The sequence below is a fragment of the Pundamilia nyererei genome, unplaced genomic scaffold, assembly GCF_000239375.1.
Source record: "Pundamilia nyererei isolate P.nyererei 1_Seehausen unplaced genomic scaffold, PunNye1.0 scaffold00008, whole genome shotgun sequence".
NCBI lineage: Eukaryota > Metazoa > Chordata > Actinopteri > Cichliformes > Cichlidae > Pundamilia > Pundamilia nyererei.
In genome coordinates this window covers 422,603-437,645 of record NW_005187409.1, presented here as the reverse complement: position 1 = coordinate 437,645, position 15,043 = coordinate 422,603, and positions in this window count along the sequence as shown.

Genomic DNA, 15,043 nt, shown 5'->3' with positions numbered 1-15,043 from the left:
TATATTTTTTTTTTTTTTTTTTAGTAACATATATTTATTAAAAAAACGGTATAGTTCATACACGGTAGTACTGAAGTAGTTATAACATTCAGATAACTACATTAGTGAAAATGCATTCAAGAAGCTGTTGAGAAGTTTAGGAATTTAGCACATCCGTGTCTGCAAACTGTGCAAATTATACATTTATGTGTTGTGATGTTAAAGTCGATTTAATTTACTGTCTTAACTAGAAAGTAATTTACTAATTATTAGTTGTAGAAAGTTAAGTTACAGCAAATGCATTTGCTTTAATCAGAAAAAAACAAACCCCTGACAAATCTCAATTTCTTTAACGTTTCGTATAAAGCACGCTACCAAAAGCCTGACTGATAAAAGCTGCTCATTTCTGGAAGCATCATAGCTCACGCATTCATTTCCTATTGATGTGGTGCACCTGGCAAACAGCTGTACGCTTCTCATCATCTGCCTGTGGCGAGAAACATTGATAGCATCAGCATGTGTTTTTTTCCTGTTAAAATAAAACAAGTAAACATGTTCACCACTTACCCTGTGAGGAAAAATTACAAATCATCTTTACTATTATGAGCTGTGTTTCAGAGCCACGATTTGAGACGGTTTTTTCTTTGTTTTCTATTTTATTTCTGGTCGTTGTCGAACCATTTAAAAAATATGCTTCAGTTTTAAATTTATGTTTGGAGTGCTGTTAAGTTTGCAATTGTAATGTCTGTTGGTTTTTTGAATACCGGCACAGTCTGTTTTTAGATCTCTCTCCATCAATATTAAAGGCATTCATTCCTCCAGAGATCTAAACCTGATGTGAATCATTGCAGTCAATCACTGACCCAACGCCTCAGTAAGACACGTTATTGTTGTCAGTATACATAACTCTATAGTGTTAAGTTCAATTTTGCCTCATATAAACGTAACACAAGATAGTTGCTTATCATTGCCTAGCTTCTTAGGTAAACTTCATCTTTTACACAAAGAGTGACTTTATCTTATCTTTTACATGATTTGTGTCTCATTTCCTGTCGCCCAGATTTTTGTTACAAATGATATCAAAACCACAATATAGCAGAACTTATTTCAGCAATATCTTGGCATGATCTGCCATCACAAATTTCAAACGGTGAAAACATTTCAAAAACTTCCAAAAAAAACCCCGTAATACGGTGCATTATTTTATTTAAAATTGAAGACATTAAAGGCATTTAATGTCTAAAATATACCATTGTGGGGAAAAACATTTGATGGCAGCAACATATCTAAAACAAGTTTGGGCTATCTTAGCAAATAGGCTGGAAAAGTTAGTGGTGCTAAAATAAACCACTGGAGGAACATTTTGCAGCTAATTAGGTTCATTGGCACCAGGTCAGTAATATGGTTGGGCATAAAAAGAGCATCTTAGAGCAGCAAAGAGTCTCAGAAGCAAAAACAGGTATAAGTTCACCAATGTGAAGAAAACAAACAAACAAACAAACAAACAAACAAAAAAATAATAACCCCCCCCTGTGAATATCTCTTAATCTACAGCAGGGGTGTCAAACTCAAACACACAGTAGGCCAAAATTCAAAACTGGAACAAAGTTGCGGGCTAACCTTAATATTTATTGAAAAAAAAATCTTCCTCCAGATTTAAGAATGAATCTTTTCTTATGGACTCAAACAAGTTTTGCTGGAAAACTGAATATGGAACAAGCTAAGCTTAATACTAAACAATATATATTAGCTGTGTAATACCAGTAGGCCAGCTCTGATAGTAATCTGGTATGGCTTTGCGGGCCAAATGTAATTAGGCTGCAGGCCAAATTTGGCCCGCGGGCCAGAGTTTGACACCTATGATCTACAGTACAGTACAGAATTTAGAGAAATCTCTGTAAGCAAAGGACAAGCCCAACAATCAGCATTGATGTCGGTGATTATTGGGCATTTGGGCAACACTGCATTAAATACAGGCGTGATTCTTCATGAAAAACACTGCATGGGGTCATGAAGTACGATTAAGCACTCAAATGCAGATGTGGGAGGCAGGCTGGATTAATCAAAAGGTGTGCCTGTTTATTGAAGTTGTTTGTAAAATCCATAACATGAAGCCAAAAAGGCAGGCAAGCCAGAGAAAGACAAAATCAATATGAACACGGAGGGAGGAACGCTTAAGGATCACAGACGCTCTGACGAAGAACAAAGGGGAGGCAGAGCAGGCAGCCGGGGGGAAACGAGGCCATCTTGTTATCTGAAGAGAATCTTGATAACAAGATGGGGGAAAGTACAACCAGATAAACAACGCAGGAAACAAATGTTACAAAATAAAAAAGGAAGTACGTAACATTGAATAAACACAAAAACATGAAAATAACTAAAAACAACAACAACGACAACAAAAATGGTTTTAATATTTAAAAAAAAAACTAAGATCTCCAACTACACAAAGATGGCGCTGGCATGGCTGGCAGCCTTAACCTAGTTAAAGTATTATCAATCAATCAATCAATCAATCAATCAATCAATCAATCAATCAATCAATCAATCAATCAAAACCACAAAGACCTTGGGACCATGACACGCTGGTCCAGGAACACTTCCATATCTCCAAAATCAGAAATATCCTGTCTTCTGAGACAGGATATTTCTGAACAGTTCAGGCATTTATTGCTTCATTGCTGGTGCATTGTTATTCATTATTATTAATGAATAACAATGCACCAGCAATGCACCACCTAAAACAGGTTTAAAATCGCTTCTAGCTAAGGTAAGATGTGTTTTGGTTTAAAGTGGGTGGGTTGTGTTGACTGAAAAACTGCAGATGTCATCATGTGGTTCGTATGTTTATACCACATGTATGTGGCTGATCATAAACAAAGCTCGCAGGTAGTAGGGATGACATTAACACCGATTCAAGAAATTACTTGAATCGTAGGGGGAATCTTATCCCTGAATACATAATGAATGAAATCAAATCCATGATAACTGGATTCAAAAACTGCATTTTTAATGTAAAGTTTATGCAATTGTGTGATTGAAATAATTCTTCAGACTTTAGTTTGCAAACACTGTGGACTGTTGAACTACTCAGAAATGATATGCACACATAGACACATACCACCATTCACTTGGGAGGAAGGCGTTGCTCTAGCAATTATAAATAAGCAACCGTGAGTCCAAGAATAATGCATAAGCAGTAGCACGGTGGAGTCTAAATCCTGCAGTCTTGTGACCACTGAAACCTGGTCTTTACTCTCCTGGCCACCTCTCGTCTGGTCGTGTGTGTAATACCTTTTTGGGAGAGCAGGTTTCAGTCATATTGTGACACTGCACTTTAGCAGGCTATCAGTTCAGGTCCTCACCCCAGCTGCAGCTTCCAGTAAATGTGGCAGTACATCACCTCGGACGCAATCCATCCACATTAACTTTGAGCAGGAGGAGCCTTTTTCATCCTCATTGGCTACAGTGTCTACATCCGACAGCTACTTCATTCATATCAGCCAAAGATCTCAATGTGCTCATGAGGTTCAAGTGGTTTAAAGGGCACGGCGGGGCAGAGAATGGAAGTTAATTGACTGTGCGATGACTGTAATGATTTGATCCCAGCCTGAGTGTGAAAACCATCATGAGTCTCTGCAGACTGTGACTGTCCACAGCTGGAATTAGCTAACAGTATTTATCACTGCGGCTGAAAGGAAATGTGTTATATAAACAGGATGCCCTCATTCCAGTTGTTTGTTATACTGGTGAGGATTAAGTCATATATAATAAAGGTGCCCCACACGGAAGATTGATTGTGGTTTTTCAAACAGCTGTATATTAAATATTATTGCCATAATTTTGAACCTTGTGTACCACATGCCCTGCTTTTCAGTTTTTCTTATATAACCTAAAATCTGAAATGGACCTGAAAGCAGCACTACAGCCAGGCTGAGACTACTTAAATTGCTGTGCAGGCCAAAAAGTATGACAGCTATGTAGAAGTACATCAACTTGTAGTGTATATAGTAAGAGTTTTATGTAATGCTCAGTGGATAAAAAAGTAAATTAATATGGATGCTTGAGGAATTCTTTTTTAACTGTTTATAAGATGATGACATCGTAAATGGTGTTAGTGCTATTAACCCTCTCAGGCTCAAATTAAACTTTTTGTTGCTAATGCACAACCAAGTCCTGCAGTGGTACTTCTGAGTAAAAAAACTCATAAAACATGTATGTGGGGTAATCAGGTTGTTAGTTTTTAACTGTTGCAAATCTGCAACGCCTGCCATGAGAGGGCTAAAGGGTGTCACTGCGGGATTAAAGCCATAAAATAAGAATGGTAAATGGCCTGTAAATGGCCTGTATTTATATAGCGCCTTACTAGTCCCTAAGGACCCCAAAGCGCTTTACATATCCAGTCATCCACCCATTCACACACACATTCACACACTGAAGAAGAAATAGTTGGTTTACATTTAGTTGTGTGGAGAGGGATAATCGCTGGACTCTAAAGCAAGAAATTAGCAACAGTGGAGGGATCCTTGATTTACAATATGCAGAAATTTGTTAAAAAATATAAATAAATGAATTTAAAAGCAAAGAAAACAATACCATACTTATTTTAATGGAAAAAACTGAAAACAACCATGGTATGAAACTCAGAAATCCTTCGTTTGTCATAAATTTCTATTATGTTAACCAGTCAAATGTATGTTGAACTTGAACTTGTTGCATTACACACTTGAAAAAAGGATAATGCCGCCAGTTTTAAAAAAAAAGTTGACACTTTTGTAATTTCCAAGAAACTTCATGAAAAAGACTGAGACCAACAATGACTATTGAAGACAAAACCTTTTGGAATTTGGCACAAATTACTCCAAATTAAAACAGATTTGTGAAAGGAAAATCATCTCCTAAAATAGACTCCTGTGCCTCTCATCGAGTGTCTCGAGCGACACTTACACAACACAGTCTTTATATAGTTATGCAGTATTCATGGCCCCCCCCCCCCCACACACACACATATGTATTAAGGACAACCATAAAAAACCAAAGAAACCAGAATATCTTTAAACCTCTTTTTTAAATTAATTCACGGCAACTAATAATTTCTCCTAATAAGATGCATTTAAAAAATAATCTTTTCAACCACGACATCCTTTCCCTGTAGCATTTGCTTGATCGGATTCAGCTATGTTTGCTTCAAATGCAAAATCATATCAGAGTATAGCATGCGGAGCAGGGAGAGAGATGCATGCCTCAATCTTCGCTGTGGTTTCCTTGCGGAACATGCAAACAGCTTGTGATCAAGACTCATCCTATTTATTTCTGTTTTATCATACTCGCCGTGACGTATTGCATTACCTTGAGGTGTTCATTCAACTGAAAGAGGAAGTCATAAAGGAAACTACTATCTACAAGTGTTTCAATCCCTTGGTTCGCTTCAAAATATCTCACAAACCCATAACATATGTATAAAAACAGACCGTGTATGAATGTTGAAATTGTGATTAAAAATGCAGCTTCTATGGTTCCTCTAACTGTGGGTCTCATTTACTTACTAAAGTAAAGAAGTAAAGGAGTGTGTCAGTTTCTCTTCATGTACAGGTTTTCTTTTTAAAGCCACCACTTGGTGGTGCCAGTAATCACACATCTTTCATTTCCCCGTGCGTGAGCGACTTCATCAACAGACAATGAGAAATATGGAGTCATTTGGATGTCATGGAGAAACACAGTGTAAGAAAAAAGAAAATAAAACTGGTGTTTTCTCTTTAAAATACATATTTGGTTTAGAGAATGCACACAATGAATGGTAGCATGTGTATTGCTGAGGTTATACATTTTCTTTTTCCTCTGCAGTAGATTAAAGGCAGAAAAATAAAACCTTTATTGAGAGTTTCAGCAGAAAGGTTTGTGTCGTCTCGTCTCTGAGACAGAGCAGCTGCGAGACTCCTTCACCTCTAAAGATGAGACCATCTTTTTACTCTCCTGCAGAGACCAGATGAGGCTTCGCTTCCCATCCAACACACACATGCGTGCGCAAACACACGCACACACTGGCTGGCCTCAAAGACAGAGCCATTTTGTCAAATTTGAAGCAGGTTTGGTATTTCAGGTCCGGTGCTTCTAAATTGGAAAGGTCGCAGTGTTACAGTTATTTTGTTCACCCGAGCCCCTTGTGGGACAATTTAACGACTCTGGGCTGAGAATGGAAACAAGCCGTGACTGGCCTGTCTCATTTTATTATCAAGTCGCTAACTGCAACTCTTAATTTAAGCAGTCACAATGAGCATTTCTATTCTGAAAAAGAAGTCAGTGCAGGGATTTTCCTTTATGCAAAAAATGTCTATCTGGGGACAAATGGTGAGTGAAATTCAAGCAAAACTTCTTCCTAAATGTAAACATGTGGAAATAATGTAGCAAGGGTGGGGTTGGGGGATGGTCTCTGCAGGAGAGTAAAAAGATGGTCTCATCTTTAGAGGTGAAGGAGTCTCGCAGTATGTAAGCTGATTTTTATATATATTTTAATCGCAGTTTCTGTTCATACTTTGCTTATACTGGGTATTAATTAGAAGAACTTTGGAGTTTTTGAAACTGGTTTTATCATTTGTTGGGGAAAAAACAAACCCCATTTTTCTGTTACCTGAATGTTTGCGGGTCTTATCAGACTAGCTTGCTTGACAACAGAAACAATCCACTGAACATGAAGGGTAAACTTTTCCTTTCAGTGGAGATTTCAGTAAACAAAAAGGTTTCTAAAGTTCAGTTTAGTCACTGAGGATGGGGGTGGAGGCCATCGGCAGCATGGTTTGGTCGTTCTTGTCGTGTGCTAAATAGGTGTTGTGAAAACAAATATCATCATACCTTTGGCAGAGCACCGCACAGATAAAGCTCTCCAGCCTGGGCTAATGGAAAAACCTACTAGATGAGACCAGTGATGCCATTCACTAACACAGTAACCATGATACTTACAGCATTTGGCTATCTTAGCGTAGCATAAAGATTAGAAGCAACTGAATAAGCTCATCTGTCTCACACAATCACCAGCTCACTTTTCCCCTTTTCTAAATGTTTGTGCTCAGCTGGGCTAATTGGATATTGGCTGCAAAAATTTACTCCACAGATGTGAAAAAAATATGTCACGTGTTAGAAAATGCAGTATATGGAACGTTAGAGTCCCAGCATTTCGGGGCAAAATGGGTGACTTAAGTCTTGATTAAATCAAGTAACATTAATTTTGTGATGGTGACCTTGAGGGTTCGCCTGGATGACCTCGTGACTGCCTGTTTTTTGTGCCCATCTGCAGGGTCAGGTTTGACGATCGACTCGAATCCTAGCAGAAATGCACACAGGGGACATATGATTAGGGGTTTGGTGAGAGGTTTGTAGGTAACTGAAGGCTTTGCAGGGGGATACAGCACAGTGCACTTGATCAGTGGTTCTCAAACTTTATGCCTCACTAGTGGGACCTAAGACCAGGGAAAAAATAAAGAGTGAAAGTCAGTCAGATTAATTGAATTGTTGTGGGGAAAGTAAATGAACGTCTCGATGCGTGTTAAATCATCCATGTAAGTAAATCCCAAAAGGTTGATTCTGTTGATCTGGACGTAGAGCTTCCAGTGGGAGAAACGTTGTGTTACTCGTCCAAGCGACGTCTTCAGTCTCAGCTGACTGCAGGTTTCCTCAACAAAATCAACCTTTTGGGAAAGTAAATGAACTAGTGATTGTGCATCTGTCATGGTGACCTTCATCTTAGTATTATACAGGTCAATTTTTTAAATGATTAATAAAAAGTGTGGAGTGTGGGTGCTAACCTTTTAAGGCCTTCTAAAGCGAAGCACACCAAAAAGCAACCACTTAAAAACTACTGTCCTGACAAGCTAAAAAACATGGAAGATTGATCTTTTTCTTAAAATCAGTGGAAAAAGCTAAAGTACTGGTTGCTTGATTGTTGTATTTTTCTTATTTTGTTTTTGATTTTTGTTTGTTTTGCGGGTGGACAAACCTGTAGCTTGTTCGAGTTGAGTGGAGATTTTGGATAATTTTCTGAACGCATAAACAAAAAGACAGCGTCCCTTTTGCATTGACGCTGTTTTTGTGAGATTTTCAAACACCGTGCTCCGATGCAGTACTCCGAAATCCCAAATGCACATCACTCGACGTGGATGCTGATTAATTGATAAGGCTCCAGAACAGGAAAGAGAGTGACAGTGAAGGAGCAGGAGAATGTGATCAAAAACACGGCATGAAAAGCACACACAGTGACTGCAGTGGACACTTCTCATTATTTTTAACACTCAGTCTCACTTCAGCTCTTTATATGTTACGACTTTGCTCTTCTCCGTGGCTGGATGATGGACCGACAACAGCTCAAGCGAGAATAGACCACAGACTGGCTGTATCGCATACTTTGTGCACTGCCTTCATCGACTACAGACGCTCTCTGCAGGTAGACGGGCTGTCCATGGACTGCCGCTGCTGAACCACAATTTCAGTTTAATAGGTACTGGAGATATGTAACACTACTGCCATTATGTGTTGAGATGTTGTTCTCTCAATCAGAACTCTCTTGCAGGTATGTTCCTGCTGGCTTCATTCAGATATTTCCATGACAATAACAAGGAAAATCACTGGATGCATGCAGGAATTACCACAGTGTGACCACTGTTACAATGCCCTTATAATGCCCAACAGCAGTTGGCTTTGTTTTTATTTAGTTTTTTTTCCACATACAAATACTGGAAATTGTTTAATGACTCAAGCTTGGAACGCTTTCCAAAGTTGATTTTTCTCACATGTAACACGGCATAAATTTTGTGTGAGCAGCACTCACATGACTCTGGATATTCAGTTTGGTGTTTGTTAAGGTGCTGCTTGAGCAGAGCATGGAGGACGCGGGTTAAAGATTGTTTAATGTCTCATCTGGCTGCCTCAGACATTTCAATCCTCACATGCACGCTTGTCAAGTAAAGTCTAGAAAGGTTCAGCTTCTGCGAGTGCGTGCCACACAGGGCTGTCTCCAACACTCCCACAGCTTCAGTGAAGGATTATCTTTTTTAAACAGACAATTGTGGAAACGCATCTTGTCTTTATCTTATTGATAATTAGAAACTGAGCTGTTGAGACCATCATGATACTTAGAGAGGCCACATGAGACACCAGATTAATGTGTGTCCCATGGAAGACTCTTGAGTATGCTACCATTGTATATAGTGTATTATCTTACTTTTTTTCATTGATTGTACTTAATTGTATTTTTGTATGTCCTTCATATATCTGTACCTGAGCTGAGGTGACGCAAAAATTTCCCCGTTGTGGGATCAATAAAGTCTTATCTTATCTTATCTCTTATCTTAAAGAGAGGCATAGACTAGATAGAGGTAAATTTATGGATCAAAATGAAAAAGGATGACGAGAAGATACAGAATATGCACCAGTGTCTTAAACTCTTCTTTCTGGTAGGTATTTTGTGTATGTTTTTGTTTTGTATAAAATTGCTTAAACTGTACACTTTGGCATTTATGAAAACAGTCAGTCACTCACACAGTTTGAGAGGCTCCAGCATCTTACAGTACATCTCAGATGAATTAATACTTTATGAGTTTCCAAACTGCTTCTCCAGGGAGTAAAGTAAAAGTGCAGCAACAGTGCAGCAATCATATAAAACACATTGTGTTACAATGGCTTCATTGGCATATGACAGGCTAAAGAAGAGTTTTTGAAGCTGACTGCATATAGACGTTTTCCATGCAAAACCTTGTCCTACATATTCAAAACAGCTCCGAGCAAGGCGATGAAATTATTACATCAAACTGAGACAGTGCCCTTTTTCTTAGTTCAGCTTGTATATTAGGGGAGGAACTTTCGTTAAAGAACTAATTCAGAACTTCTGGAAATATGCTTATTTTCTACGATTTTCTTTCTGTCTTGTACCAAGTCAGATGAGGATGCTGAAAAACTCTCATATCTGATCACTAAATATACGTCGGTGTCTTGTGGTTACTTTTACAGAAAGGTGAGCAGAGTCGATTTCCTGTAGTAAAAAAAAGCAATACTACACTGTGAAAACGCTGCACTACAAGTAAAACTGTTTGCTATTAGCAAATGTTGCTGCAGAACAATGTTCCTGGGTGTGGTCTTCTGTGGTCTTCTGCTGCCTATTCTCTTAAACAGAGGAGCTAGATGAGGACATTGAAACAACCCTGCATACCAATACACTAAATATGTAGCGACGACTTGTAGTGATCTTTAGAGGAAGGCGAGCAGAGATGCTAATTGATTTCCTGGAGTAAAAGTAGCAACAGCACTCGGTGAAAACTCCCCTTCACAGACTGGTGAACCTGTCCCTGGTGGTCACCTCATAGTAGCTGGGACAGGCTGAAGTCCTCCCAGGACTGTCAATTGGACAAGTGGAAGAAAATGGAAGGATGGGTGTAAAATGGCCCACTACTATTAAAATTATGTGCTATTCATTGTTCTTTTTACTGAAGCATAACTTATTCTGTAGAAGAAGAAGAATATTCCATGTCGGTGTTTTATTGTTATATGTGATGCTTATTGATTTTACTGTGGCACTTTGGGATGTGCATAATGCACTTTACTCCTGTTACGTCCCTCTGCAGCCCCTAATGTCCTCAATGTTTTCAGCTGGTGCTAATTGGCCACACCTAGTCAGGTGTGGATAAAAGCATACCTGAGGCAAGCTTCCCAGAGAGCTCACCTGTCGTTGCCTTGGTGGCATCAGCCCCTTTAGCCAACCTGGTTTTCCATTTTAAGATGAAACCTTCTCACCCATACTCTGGTATTCGTCTCCTTTTTTATGTTGCGGCTTTGAGCCGGGTCGTAACACTCCAGAATTACTTGTGCTAAATAATTGACTGGAGGTTTCTGATTATCGTACTTTTAATTCTATTTTTTGATGTTTCTGTTGTAGTCCCCATCTGTCTTCCTCTTCTGCTCACCAGTTACTTTGATAGATACACTGTTCTAATACCAGGTTGGGCCTCTTTTTGCCCCCAGAACTGCCTTAATTCTTCACAGCATAAATTCAGCAGGGTGCTGGAAATATTCCTCAGAGATTCTGACATAGCAGCGTCACACAGGTGCTGCAGATTTGTCAGCTGCACATCTATGATGTGAAATTCCTGTTACACCACATCCCAAAGGTGCTCTATTGGATTGAGATCTGGTGACTTTGGAGTATTTGAGTACACTGAACTCACTGCCATGCTCAAGAATCCAGTTTGAAATGACTTGAGCTTTGTGACATGGCGTGAAGCAGTTATCATAAACTGGATGCACAACGGTCATAAAGGGATCGACATTGTCATCAGCAATGCTCAGATGGGCTGTGGAGTTTAAATGATGGTCAGCTTTAAGTAAGGGGCCCATAGTGTGCCAGGAACATGCCTCCCTCAACCATTATGTATCACTAGCTGAACCATTAATACAGCACAGTGTGAATCCATGCTTCTATGTTGTTTATGACAATTTTTGACCATATTGAAATACATCAGCAGAAATTGTGACTCATCACAACAGGCAACGTTGTTCAAATCTTCTTTTTTCCAATTCTATTAATCCAATCCAAATGATAACCTCGACTTTGTTTTACGCTGATAGGAAGGGTTTCTGGTGCGGTCTACTGCTGATTAAGGTTAAGGTTAAGGTTCATGATTTTAATGAGTGGTTATTTGAGTTTTCATTTTCTTCCTATCAGCTTAAAGAAGTGCTCTGACCTCTGACATCAGCAAGGCATTTTTGCTCAAAGAACTGCTGTTCCACAGATATTTTGTCTTTTTCTGACAATTCTTTATAATCCATAGAAATGGTTTTCTGGAAAAATCAGTAGATCAGCAGTTTCTTAAATACTTAGACCAGCTCATCTGGCACCAACAAGCATGTCAAAGTTACTTAAATCACCTTCCTCATGTGATTCTCAGTTTGAACTTCAGCAGGACATCATGATGACATATATGTCAGATAGATAGATAGATAGATAGATAGATAGATAGATAGATAGATAGATACACAGAGGAGGTGGACACCTGGAGGGCTCTCAGTTAGCACAACTGTCTCTGATCTTCACTCAACAGCAGTATTTAGGCCTGGTCCTCTCCTTTGCTCTTTTCCAGACTGTTGTCCTACATCATGGAGTATCATTGCTCAGGCCTTTTATTGCAATGTGAACGTGTTTGCATACTTATCTGTTGTTTGCCGTCACCCTTATCCTTGTCTCTCCTTTGCCACCCCCTTAATCCCCCTAACTGGAAAACCCCTCTTTGCACGTATTCTGGATTGTTTGCTTACTGGCTCCTGTCAGTTAATCCCTTGTTGATGCAATATTCTCTGGTGACTGTCAGTAAAGCCTGTTAACTTTTTAACTATTGCATCCTGTTTTCAGGTCCAATCTGAAAACCATAACAATTTGTCTTTTTAATGTTTCTGTCTTTATTTTGGATTTATTTGTTTTTATGTATGTTTAGTTTATTATTTCACTTTTTTTCCTTTTTTTTAAATTCTTGTACTTATTGGCCACTTTAATCGCTTATTATTGCATATAATGTGTTTTGTTCTATTGCTTATGTCGTATTGGCTTGTCCGTCATCTGTAAAGCACTTTAGACTGCAACAACCTGCATAAAAATAAAACCTGACTGCAAATATTTAACGTTGAACTCATTTTAAATATTTTATGTCCTTGTTGTGGTTTAATTTCGGGTAATGTGATATATATTTGAACAAATAATGAAAATTGTTTGTCATTCTTTGCCGACAAAACAAAACAAAGATAAAAACGAGCAAAAAGAGACGTTAAAGTGATTGGCACAGTGATGCTACTTTAGAAACATGAACAGGCAGAAACAGAGGCTGCAGCCTGACTGTACATTACTACTTTTGTTACCTGTGGAGGTGTAGGGTCTTGCTGCTGGGCTGGGGTCTGCACTCACTTAGCTTTAACATCACTCTGGGTTCTTGGCGAGCTTAGCATTAGCATACTATCTGTGCAGGGCTTGCAAAGAGCTCAAGTTGCATTAGCAACATAATGCCGTTGTTTCGGTCCTGGATACAGTTTCCACTTTACTATCATGCTCTCAACCTTTCTTCAATAAAATATAAATAAAATATCCATGACATAGACTACACTATTTTCTTCCTCCAGCACATGAACTGAAATCAGCTGATTGTAGCACAAATGCAAGAGGAACCAATAGAGGAATAAGAGGGATCAATAGGCAAGGAGACCATCAAATCAAAGGAACTGAACTACTGTGAACCAGTTCTATACCAAACCCGGTTTTGGATCCCCATCCTTATTTGAAGCATTGCTGTCCTGTGAGGAGCATGCATAGCTGTCATCTTGCTTTTATTATAACCCATTTGTGATTTTATTTACATTTCCGTCCCTACTATTATTATTATTATTATTGTTATCATTGAGTTATTTATTTTTCTTCCTCTTTGGTTATTTCATGTTTTGTTGGGGTTTTCCGTCTTGCTCTTGTTCCTGGTCGTACTTGGCCTCATTAGTGTGCAATTGTTCCCAACTGTGTTTCATTTCCAATCTTCCTGAATTGTGGCAGCACGGTGGTTAGCACTGTTGCCGCACAGCAAGAAGGTCCTGAGTTCAACTCCACCATCAGGTCTTTCTGTGTGGAGTTTGCATGTTCTCCCCGTGTTTGCGTGGGTTCTCTCCGGTACTCCGGCTTCCTCCCACCGTCCAAAGACATGCAGCTTGTGGGGATAGGTTAATTGGATAATCCAAATTGTCACTAGGTGTGAGTGCGAATGGTTTTTTGGCCCTGTGCAGATATAGTGTCAGATGTCTGATTGCCTTTTGGCCTTTTATTCCTAATCTTTTGTGTCTCATTATCCTTTTTTCTGTGCATTTTGTTTGCATTAATAAAGACGATATTTTATTTAAATGTTTTTTTAACCTGCCTGTTAGTCCCACAGGTCCTTTGTCCCCACAACCTGTGGAAGTCTGTTTAAAAATAAATAAAAAATAATTCACGGTGAGAGTGGTTGTACAACATGATGGATCGGGGCTGCATTTCTGCCACTCGTCAAACTGGAGGAATTATGAATGCAGAAAAGTATGATCAGTTTGATCCACCATGTACTTCCACGTGGAAAACCATCTTATTGCCATTTTTTATTTTTCAGTGTGACAGTGATCCTTAAAACACTGTCAATGCTGTAAAAGCAAACCTGGATAGAAAAACACACAGTGGAACAGTGCCGATCAGTCATGGATCAAACTGCGCAGAGCCTGGATCATCTTAACAAGAGAACAAGAGAAGTGAACAAAAGGTAGCCAACATATAAAGAAGAGCTTTTAAATGTCCTTCGGGAAGCAAGAAGAACTGTTCCTGAGGACTACTTAAAGAAATGATAAAAATATCTCTGTAATTATATAATTATTTCCCATATTATGAGTATAATATAAAGAAATTAGGGTTGGCTGAAGTATAAGTGAAGCATAAGCATATTCATCATTATGTATTTTTTCTTGGACACCTTGTAGTGTCATCTCAGAGGTTTCTGTGTTTTGTATGTTTTAGATGCAAAAATGCAAAACCTGTGTCAGAAGGAAGACTCTTTATACGCATCACGATTATAATGCGTTGGAGGTTTGTGTAGGTGGAATGCATGTAGAAGTTTTATGATTTTATCCCCATTTTCTATCTGTATGCTAACTCAAGCTAACATCTGCTTGCTATGGACTTTTTTAAAATAAATATTTATTGTTTACAAGCTACAACATTAAATAAATGATTTACAAAGCAAACCCTCAGTAACATCTCAGTGAAATGCTGCTCAGCAACCTGCTGGCTGTAGGCTATGTACATGCAAATAAAGGTGAAGCACTGCCAGGTGCGGCCTCACACATCGTCGGGGTCAAAAGTGAAATTTTCCTTCAAGCTCGGTGAAGAATCACGAATGCATGTGGTTTGACAGCAGCTTCGGTTCTAATATTTCTCTCACTAAACAGCAGCAGGTTGTGGAGGTAGTGTAAGAAACTGCAGAGCACTGCTGAGAAAGAAAGAAACCACAAGCCGGCTCTGCCTGTGCCCTCC